Source organism: Mirounga leonina, unplaced genomic scaffold, assembly GCF_011800145.1.
Source record: "Mirounga leonina isolate KUSES-001 unplaced genomic scaffold, KU_Mleo_1.0 Mir_153, whole genome shotgun sequence".
In the NCBI taxonomy this organism is placed as follows: Eukaryota; Metazoa; Chordata; class Mammalia; order Carnivora; family Phocidae; genus Mirounga; species Mirounga leonina.
Window position 1 is genome coordinate 40,549,317 of NW_023270387.1, and position 7,223 is coordinate 40,556,539.

The following is a 7,223-nucleotide window of genomic DNA, read 5'->3' on the forward strand; positions in this document are numbered from 1 at the left end:
CTTTTAATAGTTCACTATTGTTAAAATATTTGTCTCTTCAACGATATTTATTAAGCCTCTACTATGTGCCAGATATTATGCTTGGCTCTAGGGATACAGAACTGAATTACTTACCATTACCACCCTTGAGGATCTTATATTCTAGTGCTAATTATGCTATTATACACTGTATAATTACATAGGTCAGTCTTCAGGGATTATTTAACTTTTATTTCTTTTAATTAAACAAATTAGACATTATTCATACTATTGAAATGCCTGTTTTCTTTGATTTTCTCTTTTCCTTTGCATTCTACATCCATTGGTAGAAATTTCAAAAGGAAAATAAATGCTTAGTTCCCATATTTAGAGGACTGTTGGTTCCTCTACATCTCTGGCTGATAAGTGCACACAAGAATACTGCCAAGAAGCCTCTAGGGATTAAATTCATTATCTTGATGAATTAAGCTTCAGATATGGCCCTTTGCTGGCTCAGCACATTGATTTTTATCAGCATACCAAGAGTACATTAATATCTCAGAGGTAGAAACACATTAAGCAAGCTCTTAAGACACTTATAAATTCAGAATGGTGAATGATTAATTCACTGAGAAATGGAACTGCTATAGGAACAACAACACTTGCACCCCTCATGATCAGCCCATTTTTTCACTCTAGGTAGACTTATATAAGCTGTCAAGTCATATTCTGAATGTCAACTTATCTTTCCATAAAACATAATTATCATAGGTACCATATAAACTTCAGGTTTATATGACCAGGAATTGTATTGGATCTGACACACCAAAGTGGATAATGAATGCTGCTAATGACAAGCCACATACGATCTCTGCATAATCACAAGAGCTAGACAGATTTCTCCTTTATCTAATGTATAAAAGGAAAAAGCAAAATAAAATCATTGTACCTGTATTAGGGCTCATCATTAATACAGAATCAGGTATGTGTGTGTGGATTCATGGAGTCATGTCACCAAAATGGCAACCTGCCTCCATCTTCCCTCAAAGATTGACGGCTATCCCAGAACAAAAGCAGTTCTGGGAAAGCTCCAGAGTCCACTTAAGAAACTTTTAGCAACACAGTGCAACAGAAAACCTGAGAATAACTGCTAAGAATGTAATCCTACTAAGAGGAGAAGGAAGACCGTTTAGTTTGCCTGCAATCATCCTATTCTCCAAGCTGGTACTGCACAGTGCTAAGAGGGAACTTCCAGCTAAAAAGAGTTCCCTGGGCTAAAAAAGGAAGAGTGGATTGAGTGACCAGGTTCCTCAGACTTTCAGGGCACCACATGAAGGTCTTACCTCAGTTTCCTTCCAGCAAAGCTGAGAACTATAGAGAGATCTAGGAACAAGAAAAGCAGGGGCAACCAATAGTGGTCACACAGTGGGAGCTGTGGAGGTTCACGGGTCTGCTCTGCAGCCATCCCTGCAAATTTTGCCACTTTAATGGCTAGCACAGCTGCCATGGACCCCCTACAGATTTCACCAATTTTTGTCCCAAGGGTATTCATATTTCCGTGAACCAGCCACCCAAATCCCTCCCTGTTCCCTCTCTCTCTTCCCCCACAAGAGCCCAGGTCCTAGCCCACGCACCTGTATGGCTGCACAGGTATCCAGCCTAGGTCCCTACACTGGACCCCCACTGCCATGTGCAGATGGGACTAGCCATTCCAGCTGTGCACTAACAGGGTGTCAGCCGGACACTGAGCATTCTGCTTTGCTCTGCTTACTAATTTAAATGTTAATTTCATCCAAGAACACATTCATAAATGTATTCTATGCCAATATTGGAATATTTGACCAGATATTTGGACACCTGGTGGCCCAAGTCAAATTTGCTTCATAAAATTCACCATCACAGTAGCTGTGAAGAGATAGTGTAAAATAAAAACAACAAAAGGGCAATCAATCTGACTGGTTTGAGTGCCCCACTTTTGTTTACTTCTTATTCTCTGAGAGTAGGATTTAAGTCTTGTTCACCCTTCCATCACTAGCACCTTATACGGGTCCTGGCATGAAGTGTTCCAAGGTAATATTAAAAAAGATGTTAGGGGTGCCTGGGTGGCTCAGTCGTTAAGCGTCTGCCTTCAGCTCAGGTCATGATCTCAGGGTCCTGGAATTGAGCCCCACATTGGGCTCCCTGCTCCATGGGAAGCCTGCTTCTCCCTCTTCCACTCCCCCTGCTTGTGTTCCCTCTCTCACTGTGTCTCTCTCTGTCAAATAAATAAAATCTTAAAACAAAACAAAACAAAAAAAACTCTTGACATTAAACCTAGAACATACAAAATATTAACCATCCTGATGAAGATGGTGATGATGAAGGATAGCAGTATTTTTCTGTTAAGACTTCCTCTGTGCTTGTCCCTCCAGATATTTTTCTGCCCATCTTGAGGTAATTGTTTTTTTTTTCTTTTTAATTTTTAAAATATTGGCTGTGGCTAGTTGCCTGGCTGCACAATGACTGTTTCCTGTGTTCTGTATCTGATTTCAAAGGAAGGAATGAATATTAATTTTTTTTCACTGGAAAGTGCCTTTGTTTTCTTTCCCTTCCTGGAGGTCTGTGATTTCTTTCCTTCATGTTCCCTCTCTCTGGGCCAGTGAGATGCTTATTGTTTCAGTTCAGAGTAGGCTCTCCCTTTGTTTCTCCTAAAATGGTTGACAGATTTTCTCTTTGTGGTGACTCCTTACCATCTAGTCAGGATTAGTTATGTTTTTGTTGTGCTGGTCTTGTTTCTTTTGTTTATATTTAATTGTGGTACATTTGTAAACTTGATTTCATAGACTATTATAAGGTGTATGAATCCAGACAAAAGTGAGCTGCATACAGTGAAATGTAGGATATTTCACAGATTTGTGAAGTAGGCATTGAGACAACAATTAATTGATTGTTAACATTAATTCCATTGTAATCCTGTGATGACAGATGATAGTACTCATATGATAAGCAAGCTGTCTGCAGACATCTCCAACATTCAGTTTTCTTACCCAATAAATGAGGGTAACATTTTCCCAAGTAACCTTGGGGAGTTGATGTGAGCATCTAATAAGGAAATAAAAAGAAAGCTATTGAAAAGAAAAAAGCACTTTTGTTGAGTTTGGGGAATTGTTCATTATTGATGTTATTAAACCTAATTAGGAACTAACCTTAAATAATTTATCTAATTCTATACATTATGTTCCTTGAAATCTTTACCATTCTCTCAACAACTCGTATAATTTGTTTTATAACTGAAGCAAATTTTTTTCACACTATAATTTAGAATTCTTGCTAAAAATAACATTTTCTTTGAATACAAATTGGCCTTTGAAGTCAAGATTCAATATGAGTGATTGCTGCATAGGAATAGGCATTGTTTTAAATACTCATTTGAAAAGCATATGTAGTAGTCAAACCTGCCCACGTTTTTACTCTCTAATTAATGAATTTTAAATGAAAATCTAATTTATTTTACCTATGAATGCATGAACCTTTAAAGATATATAGTATATTTATTGTGTATAACTTTACAACTCCTATAATAATCACAACTTTCTGAGGATTCCAAAAGTCATAGGGTCTGCTTATACCATCTCTCATGATGAGATATGATTATTTACCTTAAATTTATTTAGAATCTTTCAAAAAATGTAATCCATTTTTATAGAGTATATCTTTCAAGGTCAAGGGATGGATATGTTACATATATATATACATACATGTATATGTTAGATATTGATATATATTGGTATAAAATGATTATATTATATACCTTATAATGTTCATGTACCATTCCAAGTGTTGGATATGCTTTAAATTATTTAGTCTTTAAACCTTTGAGTTAGAAGCATGATCAATGTATTTGAGGATGAGTAAACTAAGTGAGGCCTCATGTAGCAGGAACTCTGATTTCTAAGGTGTGGGCTTTGTCTGTCTGGCAGTGGTATGTGTGAGCATCATGCTGAAGCTGGATATGGTAATATTTTAAAAATTTATGGATGGGAACCAATGGCTGCTACCATTTCCGGAGAAATGCCCACAATAACAGCAAGAAAAATAAAAGGGGAAAGGCTGTGCTCCCCTACTTCTACCTATCAGTCACACTCTAATATAAAAGGCAGAGAAAAGGAAAAAAGGGGAGTAAAGTGCAGAAGATGCAGACAGAAAACAAATAATAAGAAGAGGGATTAAAACCTAACACATCAATTACATGTTAATATTACTTAATTGGACTATGTTCATTTAACGGAATAAAATGGTTAGGATGGATGACAACCTAAACTATATATTGCACATATATGCATATAAACTCTATATTGCATACTTTAAATATAAGGACATACAAAGATTGGAAGCAAAAGGATGGCAAAAAAAAATATGTCTCACTAATATTAATCCTAAAAACCTTTATGACAATATTAATACAAGTGGAAATTTAAGTTAATAAGTACTACAAATAAAGCAGGCTATATTTCTTTTTTTTTTTTAAAGAATTTTTATTTATTTGACAGAGAGCAAAAGCAGGTGGAGTAGCATGTAGAGGGAGAGAGAGAAGCAGGCTCCCCGCTGAGCAAAAAGCCAGACATGGGGCTCGATCCCAGGACCCTGGGATCATGACCTGAGCTGAAGGCAGCCGCTTAATCAACTGAGCCACCCAGGCAACCCAACCAGGCTATATTTCATAATATTGCCAGATCAATGCAATGAGTGGATTAAAAAAAACTTCTAAATATATATATATGCCTATATAACATAACTTTTAAACATATAAAACAAAAAGGAAAATTAGAAAAATTTACATAGTGGGAATTTTTAACATATCCATTTCAATTATGGATAGCTCAAGCAGATGAAAAGTCAAAGACCTATAGAAAATTTTAAGATAATTAATATATTTAATTATAGAAAGCTCTACAGAGAAGATAAAGCTCTACAGAACAGTTGCAGAATATTTTTAAAAGATTTTATTTAAGAGAAAGAGTACATGCTGGGGAAGGGGCAGAGGGGGAGGGAGAGAGAGAATCCCAAGCAGACTGTGCTATGAGCATGGAGACTGATGTGGGTCTCAGTCTCATGACCCATGAGATCATGACTTGAGCCAAAACCATGAGTCAGAAGTTTAACTGACTGAGCCACCCAGGCACCCCAAGTTGCAAAATATTTTAAATGATCTTGGAGTGATTATCAAATTCATAACAAGTCAGATCATAAAATAGTCACAACAATTTTTAAATGAGTAAATAATATAGATTATGTTTTCTGAATAGAGTAAAAGTTACAATCAATAATAAAAGATAACAAGGAAATCCTCAAATATTTGGAAATTGAGAAATATATATCTAGATACTATATGGGTCAAAGAACAATTCTAATGGAAATTAAAATATATTTTGATTTGAATGATAATGAAATATCTAAAAATTTGTGGGTTTCAAATTAAGTCAGGTTTAAAGAGAAATTTGTAGCCATATAACAGAAATAAAGACTGAAAATCTGTGCTCTCAAGAAGTGGAAAAAATTAAACACCTAACCTTTATGAGAAAAGGGAATTAAGAAAAGAAACAGTGATACAGAAAACAAACCTGTAATGGAAACTACCAACAAATCCAAAAGTTATTTGACTAAACCTGTCACCCCACAGAAACAAAAGTGGAAGACCATAGCCGGAAGAAAATGATGACTTGAATACAGATTCTAAAGCCATTGAAAAGATAATAGGAGAGTATTACTTTAATATAAAACTTCAATATAGCAAATGTTTAAATTTGGATGTAATTGATGAATGCCTAGAAAAACACATTCTGTCAAAAATGATCAAGAAGAGTTAGAAAATCTAAATCTCAATTATAGCAATGGAATCTGTAATTAAAAACTTCCCACAAAAGATATCTCCAGGCTTAGATGGCTTCATCAGTAAATTTTTCAATCTTTTGAAGAGTAACATCAGTCTTACCAAAGTATTTTAGAAAATGGAAAAAAGGGAGAACACCTCAGAACTCCTTTCATGAAGCTTTCATGAAACTTATAAAGATATTACAAGAAAGGAAAACTATCTTATGAGTTCTAAACAAAGTACTAGCAAATCAAATTCAAGAAACATATTAAAAAGGATAATACATCCCAGCCACGTTTTTAATTCCTGAAATACAAGGATTTTTTTTTTTTTTTAAACATTCACGAACCGGTCAGTACAAGGAGCAGGATTCTGGGAAGATGGCAGAGTGGGAAGCGCTAGGAAAAGGTCTCCCTACCTCCACAACAACCGCACTGGCAGAATCTGTATGTTGTAACAATTTTGGAAGTCTGGCATCTGTGGAAGTTTATAACTTAATAGAAGACTTGGAGGCAAATCGTGGTTGATTTCCAGCAATTTCAGCTCTTAGCATGCTACCTGTCCCCTACCTCCAGACCCAGGATAGGCAGCTGTGCACATGTTCCTGGAGCAGTTCGAACACAGCTTTTAGGAGCAAGAGTGGGCCAAAAGGACTCTCCTCCAAATATTGAGGATCTGTTCTCTGATCACTGATTGCTCCTTCTGATCACAGCCTTCTCTGTGGATATAAGTTTGCATTCCTTTAGGATAATCTACTAGTGAGTGGAATTGGTGAATAATATGGTAAATGTATTTGTGTAACTACCAAACTATTTTCCACCTCGTTAGAGTATTTTACACAATCCCCACCAATGCATGAGGCTTCCAGTTGCACTCATCTTTGCCAATACTTGGCATTATTGTACTTTTATTTTAGTGTATAGTATACTAGTGATTAATCGTGGTTTTAGTTTGTATTCTGTAACTAATAATAGTGTGAATATTTGCATATGCTTATTGAAAATATATCATTTTCCTTTTTGATATATGAGTTCAAATCATCTGTACATTTTCAGAGAGATTCCCATCTGTTTTTAATTTCAAAAGTCATCACTAACTCATCTGTACATTTTATGTACATTTTTTCTTCCTGTTATTGAACTTCTCTTGATTATGGATTACATTTTTTCTGTTTCTTTCCATGTCTAATTTTATGTGTACTAGACATTAATTATGACAATTTAGAGGTGCTGTGTTCATTGTCTTCCTCTGAAAGTTTCTAAGTTTTGTTGTATTAAACAGTTCAGTAACTGGCTGATAAGCTTACATTGTCTAATATTAGTTTTACCCTTTGTTTGGATAAATTTGCAGCAAGTCCAAGTCACTGTAACAGGACCCGAACTCCAGAATTGGTTTTTCCTTAGATCATCTGAGT

General features: G+C 35.5%; 1 non-coding gene across 1 annotated transcript; it reads right to left on the reverse strand.

Moving 5' to 3' along the window:
• Positions 1 to 6,835: 6,835 nt before the first annotated feature.
• Positions 6,836 to 6,910, reverse strand: LOC118013581. The gene has a single exon (XR_004680063.1). It is a non-coding gene; the product is annotated as a small nucleolar RNA SNORD79 (small nucleolar RNA).
• Between the last annotated feature and the right edge of the window lie 313 nt (positions 6,911 to 7,223).